The sequence below is a fragment of the Apis florea genome, unplaced genomic scaffold (genome assembly GCF_048593485.1).
Source record: "Apis florea isolate Af1SG1 unplaced genomic scaffold, ASM4859348v1 contig_1789_pilon, whole genome shotgun sequence".
Taxonomy (NCBI): Eukaryota; Metazoa; Arthropoda; class Insecta; order Hymenoptera; family Apidae; genus Apis; species Apis florea.
Window position 1 is genome coordinate 1,063,606 of NW_028256481.1, and position 12,779 is coordinate 1,076,384.

Below are 12,779 nucleotides of genomic sequence, written 5' to 3' on the forward strand. Positions count from 1 at the left end.
ATACGTTTACAGAAATGGCAACGTGTTGGAAGATCAAGTTGTTAAAAATTCAAACTACTTTCCTGTGAATAATTCAACGATACTTAAGTGCAATTTGCTCGATTGTTATTTCTATCTGTTGATACTTACGTATAGTGCGTGCAACAACTGTTCAATTGGAAATTACGTACAATGCTATAATCGTGCCTAATACATACTATTTGCTAACTGATAACGTGATTACAGCATTTTAGCCTCTCAACTTACATTTCGTGTATTTTATTAGTGCCACTTTTATTGTTATTGTGAATTATTTGTGAACGTGCTGATTATAAATGAATTCGAGTTTTTGATTCTTTGATTCTTTGTTCGTAATTAACGAAAACCAATAATGTGACATGGCTTGAATATATGACAAATCGAATTATTATTTTATTTTTTATTGTAATTATAACTTTTAAAATATACGAATATGTTTTCTTATTCAGAAAATTGTACCTATAATTTATATTTTATTTTATGAATGATATGCGTGACACGATATATTTTTTTATCTTTTTCATTATTTTTAAAGTTATTAAATAAAAGAAAATACACTTATTAATATTGTGCGTGCAATTTCATTTGTATTGACGACTTTATTTAGTTTCTTATTTCATCTTGATAAAATATTCGAATCATGTTGCAAGAATCGCTTTTAATAATTGCCTAAAATATACAAATTAATAAAACTATATTATTATGATGTACAAATACATCGATTGTATAAACGAATTTTTATTCATTATAAATATAGACGAATAAATGCATAATTGATAAATTTTTCTTCAAAATTCAGAATTATCATATATCTAAATATAACAAACTCCACGAAAATTTATCATTTTCAAAATAATTACTCGCATATTTTTTGTGTAAAATTATAAATTAAGCAATAATTAATAATAAAATTGCTCGTTGAGCATATTATAACCTTAATTAACGTTATATAAAATACCATGAAATATTTAACCAGGTCGTTAATTGCAAAACGTGAAATTACTTTCAAATGTTGCTCGAAGTTGTTAACTGAGTATATTTTTCAGGCGTGAAAGTTTCATTGGAGAGCAAAACAAAAAATAAAGAAGAAGAGAAAAAGGTGAAAATGTTTGTAGGGAATGCACGCAACCATTCTATCCATGGAAGTAGAATCACATTTCTACGTTGGCAATGGTTGACCTTGGGCAAATACATTTATGTAGATATCACGAAACCATAACGATTTCGTGTGAAAGATTAAATTAGAACAACGCATTCCTTGTTTGACTGATTACCCTAATGGAGTACTTCCTTCAAGATCATACATCTCTCGTGTGTCAAAATGTTTGTTTCTTTTCTGACTCATACCACGAGCGTGAAAATCAGAAACGAATTTAATTCGATTAATCAGTCTCTGTAATTAAAAGTGAGTAAATTAGCGTTAACAAAATAATTTTTCTAATAAATTTTATCATTTACAAAGAGATATTACCATACAATAATTTTATAAATTTATATTATATATATATATATTATTTACAGTTAAAATAATTGATAAAATTAATTTAAAATATTCATCTCTATCCAGTATTAGAAAAATTACAATTTTCAATTTTTAAATTTACAATTTGATTAAAAAATATGTAATAATTAATTTAAATAAACATAAATAAGATAAAATAAATGGGAATCGTTATTATAATGTTGTAGATAAAATGTTGATGTATTAAAAGTCGTATTCACCTATTGCAGTTAACTCATTTTCCTTTTCAGATTCTTCAGACACGCGGATAAAGTAGTTATATTGTGTAAAAGTTCATTCATCTAACATACATTTATTATGAAAATTTGTTGACTTTCAACAAATCTCCATTATCAATTAAATTTCTTCGTGAAAGTTCTTCGTTAAATAAAAGAGAATTCAGACAACGTCCGAGCTCTTTTTCTGGGTTTAATATAACGTGTCCAAGTTAATGTAACGTCTCCATTTGATTAAAATATGAGGGCAATGTATCGTGGTCGCTCGTTTCTTACATCACTAATATAATCTCTAACCTTCTGGTAACCTCCAGACATATTTATCGTTTAAAGCATCTACTGACCTTTCCTTTTTTTCTTTTTTTTTTTTTTTTTTTTTTTCGTTACTTCTCAAACTCTCGAGAGGATATCGCCTACGATTCTTCAATTTATTTTACGCGACCTCCCTTCGAATTCTCTGAAATCTATAGAAGACAGAACTTTCGTGTGAACTTCATTTCGGTGAACACGTGATCGAGCTATCTGATGGTCAGGAATAACTACACCTTTCGAAAACATTAATTAAACTCATTTAATCGTATAGTAATTACTCTTTTGCGATTTGTAGGATAACCTTGTTGTATTAAGGGCAACTATATATATATATTTTTTTTATTGTTTGTCACTCTCGTTTTTAATTAAGAAAAAAAGTGGCCAAGATTAATGACGATGAGGAAAGGAAATTTTTTTTACCTCAATCGATTTAAGAAATTTTAAAATGGTAATTCTTTTTTCGATAATTCTGATAAAATAATAATGAGAGCTCGTTTTTAACACGAGCTTTAAAGCAAGGAATTTTGTTTAATTTAAATCAATAAATAAAAGAATTTAGATTTGGAGATAATTTTGATATTTTTTTTATAAATAAAATTACTTTAATATTTTAATATAATTCATTATTTCAGAAATTTATTATTATATAAGAAATATTCTCTATTGATTTTAATTTATCATTATGATATTTTATATTCTTCATTGATATTGAAATCAATTCCAACGGGAAATAAAATTAAATTGTAAAATTTTAATAAGAAATATTAGGTAAAAATTTTTAATTTTTCAAATTTTTCTTCCAGCGCCCTTCATTCTAATAAAAGATCATATTCTCTTTATTACATCATTAAATAGATAAAATAGTAATTTCATATTTTTTAAAACAATACAAGAAAATATATCTATAAATCATTGACTGCTTGTTAATTTATAAATTTATTCTTTTAATTAAAAGAAAATAATTAATGAACTTCTAAATAATATTTGTTTAATATCTTTCTCATAACGATTTCTACAGGAAAGAAAAAAATTACATGGAATTAAGTTTACTTTTATTTTTATCTAACTGTATTAATAGAAATATGTAATCATACGTGTTAATTTCCTTTATTCAATAAAATCTTCCTTTTAAATTCAAGTCTAGTTAAATTTTTATCTAACTTAACCTACTTACATGCTTCATCATGATTGCCCTGATTCTCACAACAATGTTCCTTCCTTCATCCTATTGTAAATTGTACATTCTTATAAAATTTTAAGTGCTAGAATAAACTTAAGATTTCTTTTCTATTATCACAATATACGTTTCCTGTCTTGATGCAACAATATAACGAATTATTTTACAATTTCTAAAAGCATACATAAACAGAATTTATGTTATAGAAACTTTCACAAAACATGCGTAAAAAGTTATTTGAAACATTATTTCAAATAATTATAAAAGGAAAATAACACGTTATTTCAAATATTTCTACGTCTCCTACTTTTATTCAGTTTGATCATTCAATGTTCCTTTCTTCGTCAATTCAAAACACCGAGATAATTAATTCTAAACGTAAATTATTTGTACAAACTTTATGAAGTGTATTTGTTCCTCATCGAAATTTTATCCACTGCTCGTTTAAAAGTCAATCAAATTATATCGAATAAATAAACAAAATTTTGTCATTTATAAAACTCTTATCTATTGAAAACCAAGACAAAAATTAAAATCGTAGTAACACTTCAAACTTCAAACTCTGCATCTTTTGGAGGATGATCGTCTTCCGTTCCCATTTTCTAGGGAGACCGAGAAACAGGTCATACACAGCGTGTCTGTACAACTCTTGCCCAAGTGCCCATTCCTGAAGTTATTGATCCGACCCGGTGAGCATGTTCGACTCTATATAGACACGTGTCATATGCACATCGTTGTAACACGGTTAAGTTAACTTGTTAATGAGTGCGTCATGAAAAAATTGGCGACACCTTCGTGACGACTCGTCACACGGCCCATTAACAAGATTTCGTAGCGTTCTACCCGCTTGAGGAAGGCTTCGCCATTTTCGCACTATCAACTTAACCCTGAACTAGTGGCCATTGAATTCGACTCGAGTTAACATCTGATGTAGAAATAAAATCGAGGAATGAGCACGTAAATTATTTGAATCGAATAATTTTTTCTTCTTCTTCTTCTTCTTTGAATATTAACGTTCGAGTAATTTTCGCTCGAATAATAACGCGTTTGATGAGATTGTTATTATTATTATTATTATCGTTTGTCACAAACGATTTTCGATGAATAAACAATTTATTATGGATAATTATTTGGATGATATTCTTAATTTGTGTGCACATATTTATAGTAATTTCTTCTACTGTTTTATTTACAAAAGAAATTAAAAGTTGAAATTTGTTGTATCTTATTTATTTATTTATTTATTTTAAGTAATTTTCTTCGAGCAATATTGCAATCTGTTATTGACATTTGTTATAAATAAGTTTCGATTTGTAAGTAAAGACAAAGGACAGATAAACGAGTTGGATCTAATTGTGTTATTAATTTGTGAATAATTATTTGGATAACAATCTTATTTTACTCGTAGTAATTTTCTTCTTTTATTTAATATCAAATAATTTCGAAAGATAAATTATTTTATTATATCTTTTTCTTACATAAAATATATAAAAACTCAATTATTCTCTATTCGAATTAATTATACTTTTTATTCATTTCTTATTTTTATTTTAAACATAATGTGTCCAATTTGACATTAAATATTGTTAGAAAAGGAATGAATGGTTTAAATAAAGATTCGACTGTTTCATGTTAGTTTATAATTATAATTCAAAATATTCATTAAACAAATTTAATTATAATTGTAATTATCACCTCGTGTGAGATCATTTTTATCACTTAAGTAAATGAAGGAATTCTGAATATCTTGAATATTAATATTGTTAAGTGGATTTTTCTGGAAGTTTCTTATCTAACAATAAGTCATTGTACTTTTCTAAAAAGTTACGTTAAGATTGTTAGTTAATTATTTTTTCGAAAAATAAGTTAAAAAAAATAAAAAAAATACTAGAATAAAATTAAAAATAAAAAAATAATTATTTCATTTAAATGTTTAAAATATAAGTAAATATTTATACTTGAATTAGAATGTAAATAGAATATTTATTTTATTATATAATCAATAAATATATATAAAAATAGAATTGAAATTGCTTGATGTTAGATATATTGCTTAATAAAATATTATTTTCTTGTAATTTATTTAAATATTTATATCTTACATATTGCTTCTAACTATATATAATTATTTCTCGAAAGAGAAATTTATGTGCAAGATATTTTATCACTCAAGAAAATAAATGTTTTTACTTATTTCAAAAATTTTTCTTCACAATTTTACTTTCTTGTAAATTTTAATAAAAATATTCGCAGCTTACAGAATGCACAACATTTCTGTGTATTTAAGATCATCATCTTCATGAATACGAATGTTTCACTGATTAATCATTTCCTTGACTGTCCAAGTAAGTAGGTCAATCATCACACATTAGCCTTAGAGACCAGCAATAGTTTTGAGTTGAGATACACCTTTTGTTTCAAAAGAATTAAATTCAAATGTTTTCTAAATTAAAAATATCTTCTTTAAATTATCGAGATTCGAATATTTTCTTTTTTAATTTTTGCAAAATTACCATCAAGAGCAACGTGTACTACACTTTATTTAAAAATTATTTAAAAATTAATAGATCGAAAGACAATGGAATCCAATCAGCTCACATATGGTCATGTGATCATCGTTCAATTAACGAATAATTGCTTAATAAGATTTTAGTAATTCAATTAATCGTGCAATCGACAAGTAAAATTTTCAAACAATCTAACTAGAATTTTCCATACACTGTTTCAATTAATATTTTTAGAACAACTTTTTTTCTTTTTTATAAATGTAGTGAAAGATAAATAGAAATTGTCAAATGATTAAAATGTAGGCGGTAGCTATTTCAAGCTTGAGACTTAAGGAATAGGAATTTGTCAACGACTTAAATGAGTGAACCAATTCAAGCAATCAACTAGCTGCAAAAAATTCAAGTTTTTGTCCGTAGATAAATTATATAATAATTAGATTCTAGCCAACTCTCGTCTTTTTTTATATTCTAGCATCTCTATCTAATATTTTTTATTAGATAAACTTAGATGAAATTGAATTTAATAGTTTCTTAATACACGTACAATCATCTATTATTTTTCATAATTTCAATATAATGATTGGTGAATTCAATAGTCATTTTGTTTCCAAATTTTCTCGACACAAATACAATCATCTTTCAAAAATGTTATATAAATTCAATCATTACTTGAACGAATCAATTGAGCAATCAGTTAGTCGATAAAATTAAAATGAAAAAAAAAAAAAAAGAAGAAGAAGATATTCAAATCTCCAATGAACAGATTATAGGAGATAATAAGGAGATCTTGGCAGTGTTTCATATTTTAAGAAGATTCTTCTCTATGAATTTCGATGTTTCAAGCAACAGTTTTAGACCTAGACATTTGTAATCGTCTGAAAATAAATTCAAACGATGCGTGGAAATTTTGTTAGAAACTCCGTTGGTTGAATTGCAATTATGAATTTTTCATTTTTCATGTTGAAACATCAATGATGGACAATTATCTAATAATTATAGCACGAGGACACGTTAATTTTAGTTATTTTTTTATCATCTAGGATCGACACACCGATGCTAACATTATTTTATTTAGGTCAACGAATGAATATAACACGTTAAAACTTTTGCAACTTTTGCAATCGTGTTATATCATCGAAGGAAATATTTAAGATATTGTATATTGTATGGAAAAAGTATTTGAACTTTCAACTTATGCTTATTCTTTTTATTTTTTAACCGTGAAAAAAAAAAGAAATGTACAAATTTTATTATTAATTAAAATTACAATTATTTGTAATTTAATATGCAGAGAAACTACGAGTGTTGTAATTTCGATTTAATTTGTCGAAAAATGAAAAATCTTTTTTTCCCTCTATTTTTATAATTTTCGAGATGATTATTTATATTAAGAAGTGTTATTTATAAATTAAAAAGAAGAAAGTTAAGAGAACATGGATTTAACGAGAAATTCTCGTGACAATCAACTTGAAATTTCGTGAATTTGCTGTCGAATCGAATGCAGTAGAAATGCAGAGAAACATACAAATGTTATCTATCACGTATCCAATTTTAAGTCATAACCATCATTTGCGATTGTCCGTAGAATAGAATTACATAAAAGTTTCATAAAATGCTTTCTTACTTTATTATATCTATCATTTTATTTTTCTATCATAAACGAAACGATAAAATTTTCTTGATTTCTCATATATTTAGAATTGATCAGGTTAGGTTAGATTAAGTTAAATTTCAATGCTATTTGTGTAAAATAAAATAAAGTAAAATTTCAAAATCATTCTAATAAAAAAGAAAAATATAAAAATTGTCAATAATCTTTAAAATATAAATATAAATTCCAATTGTAAAAGTGTTTTAAAACTTTCATAGAGGATATGGTTTACATATACTACTTGATATTTCTATTATATACATTTTATAGTTAAAAACGCTGAATTGTATTTATAAAATTCTGTATTATATATTTTTCGAATAAAAATTATTTAATCACTTCAAATTACATTCACTTCAATTGATGTTCTTTTGTTATTCATCGACATAAATTATTTATTAACAATATTACATTCAATTTCGATGAATCCCACGGCAAAAATCTCAAATACTGTATTTATTGAATTCAATTTTATAAATCTTCTGCCTAAAATCATAAATATCGCATTTCGATTTGGATTCTACGAATACCAATTAACAATTGTTCACCTAACCTCACTTCTATTTCGATTCTATGAATATTTATTAACAATCACAATTCGATTCTACGGATATCTATCAACAATTATTTCAATTTCCATTCTCCAAATATCTCCAATAATCACTCACATTGCATTTCAATTTCGATTTCATCAACAAAAATCTCGAAGAACGAGTCAAAGCCTTTACTTTCTGCTAGACGCGTCTTGCGTGCACTCGGATTATTTACGACTCTCGTTGCGGACAAAACGAAAAGACGGATCGAGGGTAACGACTGATAACAACAGGCGAATCACCCGTGTGTACAGGTGATGTTGTTTTTATCTTACGACAGCATCTTTGAGTCACCAATGTTGATGTACAATTGTCACATGGTGTGCTTATCGAACACATCAACGCTTCCTGGATGCTAACCTATTTACCATGGTCGCGAGTTCTACGCCAATAAGATACGAGTTTCACGTTTCAGCCTGAATTTCAATTTGCATTTTTGTTGTAATGAAACAAGTATGAATATTATTTTATCTCATACAAAGACGAGTGATTTAACTCTAAACCACTTGAATTTATACGTAAATTATTTATAAAAGAATGTTTCGAACAGAAGTTTTTTTGTAAAAAAATTTTTTCTAATATTTTGCAAACGAGTCAAAATCATTTTAAAAAAATAGAGTGGAAGGTATAAAATGTATTGTAAATACAAAATGAAAATTTAAATCATGAAAATTCTAGAAAAAAAATACAGACCTGTTTAATAGGAAACGATATAACCTAATTTATTGAATTAAAGGCATGACTCGACATTGGAATATTTTATACAAAATTGTGTAAAAGATAAATGATAAAATAATGAAATGAACCGTGTAAACATTTAAAAAAAAAAAAAAATACAGATTTGTCCAATAAGAAACGAAAAGAATTTTTGATATAATCCAATATGTATAGATTCTCATAATAAGATAATTTTCTAATTAAACGATACATTCATTTGTTAAATAAAAAGAAAGGGATTTTTACGTTTCATGATATAGAATCGTCTATTCGTGACGATAATTTAAAATATCCGAAAAGGAATTTCGAAAGTCACGTTAGAAAACCGAGATTAAAAGCGATTTAAGTGCCAACAGGATAGGTGGTACAGTCGATATCAATCAATCGACGATCGACACCTCGAATTCTGTGCTCGAGCATAGGCACAACTCTTCAAAGGTCCTTTCACGATATTGTACTATCGAGCGAGTGCCTCGATGGAGATTCGACGAATCAGAAATGCGCATATGTTTTTGTTCTTACTGCGAGAAACGTGTAAATTTTGTACAAAGGCTTTCATCTCTCTGATATTTCGAATCTATTTTTCTATTTAAATTGAATATGAATCATGATGGAAGAATATGATTGATTTTTGAATGATTTTTAATTTTTGTTTATTTATTTATTTATTTTTAAATTAGAAAAAATAGTTTTTTTGTAAAATAGATTATTTGTATTAATATAAGAGTTTTTAATAGCTTTATTGAAAATAATATTAAAAAAAATTTGAGTCAACAAATTTATGTATTCTTGGCCATTGAAAAGCAAGGTTAAAAATATTAAAATATAATATTGTAGCAAACAATTCAACAAAACATTTCTTTGTTTCTTTAATTAAAACATTTTTTTTTCGAAATATATCATATTATGATATTAATTTTTTACATGTTATTGAATTTATATTGAATTTTAAATATTTATATCAAAGTATTTGAATTTAATGTTGAAATTTATTACAATATACAATTTAATTCTTCATAACAAGATAATTGATAAAATAATTTAATGTATTGATCCAACTTTAAGCATTAATCTTCAAGTTTTGACATGTAATATAATAAATATAATATGTAATAATATAATAATTATTATTGAGATATATTGGTGGTTATTTATTTTTAAATGTTTTTATGGATTTATGGAATTTGTCACTTTATACACAATAATATATAAATAGAAATAAATGTTTTTATTTAATTTTTCTTTGAAATAGTATTTATATAAAGAAAGACCATTTCAAATATATATTTTAATAGAAAGTCACATAAATGTTATTTTATTGAATATAAAAAAAATAATAATATAATAAGAAGTATTTTAAATTTTAATATTTTATTGAAATCTTTTTTTTATTTGATAGTAAATAATATTTGCCTATAATTTAGATATTAAACAAAATAATATTTCCAAAATACTAATTTGATTTATGAAATAAAATGAAATACTATTTTCAAACAGTATTTGTTTATAGAAATGGAAATATTTTAATGCATGCATACATAAATATAAAATAGAATTATTCATTAGAAGGGTTGGAATCAATTTAACTTCTATCATTCTCAAGGTAGTCGTATCGTTACATATTTAGAATTGTGAATTAGAATCACGTCAGAGATCGAACATGGAATTATAAATAAGTTTCATTTTATATATGTTATTTTTATTTTTGCAAAATGCACGAATTTTTTATTTGTCATGGAATAAAATTCAGGGACAAGTTTTAATGATAAAACGATTAAATAAATTACATACAAAGACAATTTTATAACAATTTTATATCAAAGTGATAAACATTATCAAAAATTAAAAAAATAAATTTATTAAATTTCAAAAAATTAAGAAAATACTAAAAATTAAGAGAATGATAAATGATTTTTTTTAAATTTTATATAAACAAGAAAAAGTTAATAATCAATGAAATTTCATTACAAATTTAAAAAAAAAGTACGACAACTTTTTATCTAAAATTTTTAAAAAATAGAGAAAAAAACAATAAATTTATAAAACTTTATTAAACAATCAAAAGAATTTTAAAGATAACGATTTAAAATTTACGAAACAATTACTTAATTCCAAATCGAAAATATTCTTCTTTGACAAATATGATATCGATTGACAGTTTTTTAAGCTTTAAAATTGTTTTTCTGAAAAAAATATAAAATATGACTCATCGTGTTTTCCTCGTATGGTCATCAAGCGCTACATTTTAGTCGCTCAATATTATATTTATCATCCTATTGCTATTTTATTCGTACACAATACTACTAAATAATGAAACGAAAAATATTGACAGTCAAGAATTATTAGAAATTATATTAATCGATTCGAAGATGAGAAAGGACAAATAAATTTGATATAATAATTAAATAAAATATCATACTGAAAGAATTGAACTAGATGAAGAGTGCACATTTAAGTGTATAACTAGTTATTGTGCAAGTATTCTATACGCCTATGGATGTTTGCCTCCAATTACTATTGCGGGTGATTGCACTAATAATTTGAATCGGCTGAAACCATTTAAAAACAAATTATCGAGTTGCTTGAGCTACGAATTGCATAAGCAGTGCTATTCATCGATGCCATAGCTATAATATTCCTTATAAGAGGGATTTTTTCCAATAAAAATCTTTACGTCAACAGTCATAATTATTCAATTTCTGATTCTAATAATTTTCTAATGACGTGGAATATAATCGATAGCAAATGCTACAAATAACAAATTTTTAATTCTATATAAATTACAAGGATACTTGAATATTATTACAAAGATTAAAATAAATATCAATTATTTCTTAAAAAATTAATAATTTTGACTCCTTAATCTAAAAGATGATACAAAAAAACCATCTTAGGATCCTCCAGACTTATCTACTGCGAATACAGGTCACAGAATCTAGACTCTTCCGCGAGGCATCGTATGTATAGCGTCAGAATCATATGACACAGACATAATTTCTATCCAATCCTAAAATATCCACGCTCAAAATAAATTCCAAACCACAATACCCGAGTCTCGAATAAAATAAGAAAAATTTTATATTCTGAATCGTATATTCTATTTTTTTGATGACACGAATCGAGGATTCTATACAATCCAGAATTGGTCAACTATGTATGCTACGTGAACAATGTTTAAAACGATTTCAAATCAATAGTACACAAATTAGAAATAGAAATAGAAAATAAAAATAAGGCAAAGTTATATATTTCGAATCGTTCGATGATCGCTCAATGACGACACAAAAGACAATCCAGAATACTACGTTATCCAGAACTGACCAGTCACGTATGCTACGTTTAAAATAAATCTAAATCATATTATACGAATTCTAAAAGAAAAATAAGAAGCAAGGTTATATATTCCGAGTCGTTCATTCGATTTTTCCCAATGACAACACGAAAGACAGTCCAGGATCCTATGTGGTCAAGGATTGACCAATCACGTATGATGCTGCTTGGATGCTATTCGTGCTTGGATAACAGCGTGTCTCTTACCTGATTAGAGAATTTAGAGTGGTTTAGAAGCAGTTTGTCGAATACAGTTCCAGAGTTGTCCGTCGATCAGTGTCTCACGAGAAACTAGCCCGTTTAAAGACCTGGAAGTCCTTCCTCGACAAGGTACGTCCGTCCCTCGTCCCACGTCGGTCCGTTTGTCCTGATGTGCACTGCTCCTGCGCCTCGACGCCCGACGAGACAACCTAACCTAACCAGCTCACTCGATAACCCACCCAGTCGGTCGAGCTTTTACGAAACAATCTATCGATAAATTATGTACCATTGGACTGCTTTTTTTTCTTCTTTCACACACGCGATAGTTAGTGATAGTAGTTACTTTCTTGTGCTTTCAGTCAGAAAAGATTTTAGAGGGGATGATTGGTGGAATTTGATCGGTCGATAGGTAGGGATGATTAGGATTGGATATCTTTTATTTGAAAAGGAATATTCGAATGAAATAGATTTGTTTGAAATAATGGTTATGTGAATTTTAAAATTATATTATCTTGAGAATAAATCTGAATGTTTTT

At 26.1% G+C, this 12,779-nt stretch overlaps 1 protein-coding gene across 8 annotated transcripts in view; it reads right to left on the bottom strand.

Annotated features, from left to right (window-relative positions):
* Positions 1-12,779, bottom strand: part of tau (microtubule-associated protein tau) — a 63,253-nt gene that overhangs the window by 23,845 nt on the left and 26,629 nt on the right. For 6 of the 8 annotated variants that reach the window (XM_086910175.1, XM_086910169.1, XM_031918092.2 and 3 more), the window contains exon 1: positions 12,250-12,377. The exons of 1 other annotated variant lie outside the window; for it this stretch is intronic. The gene's annotated coding sequence lies outside the window, so the exon portion shown is untranslated. Of the gene's footprint in view, positions 1-12,249; positions 12,385-12,779 lie in introns of those variants that run through there. One more of the 8 variants, XM_086910177.1, reaches the window with a different exon arrangement.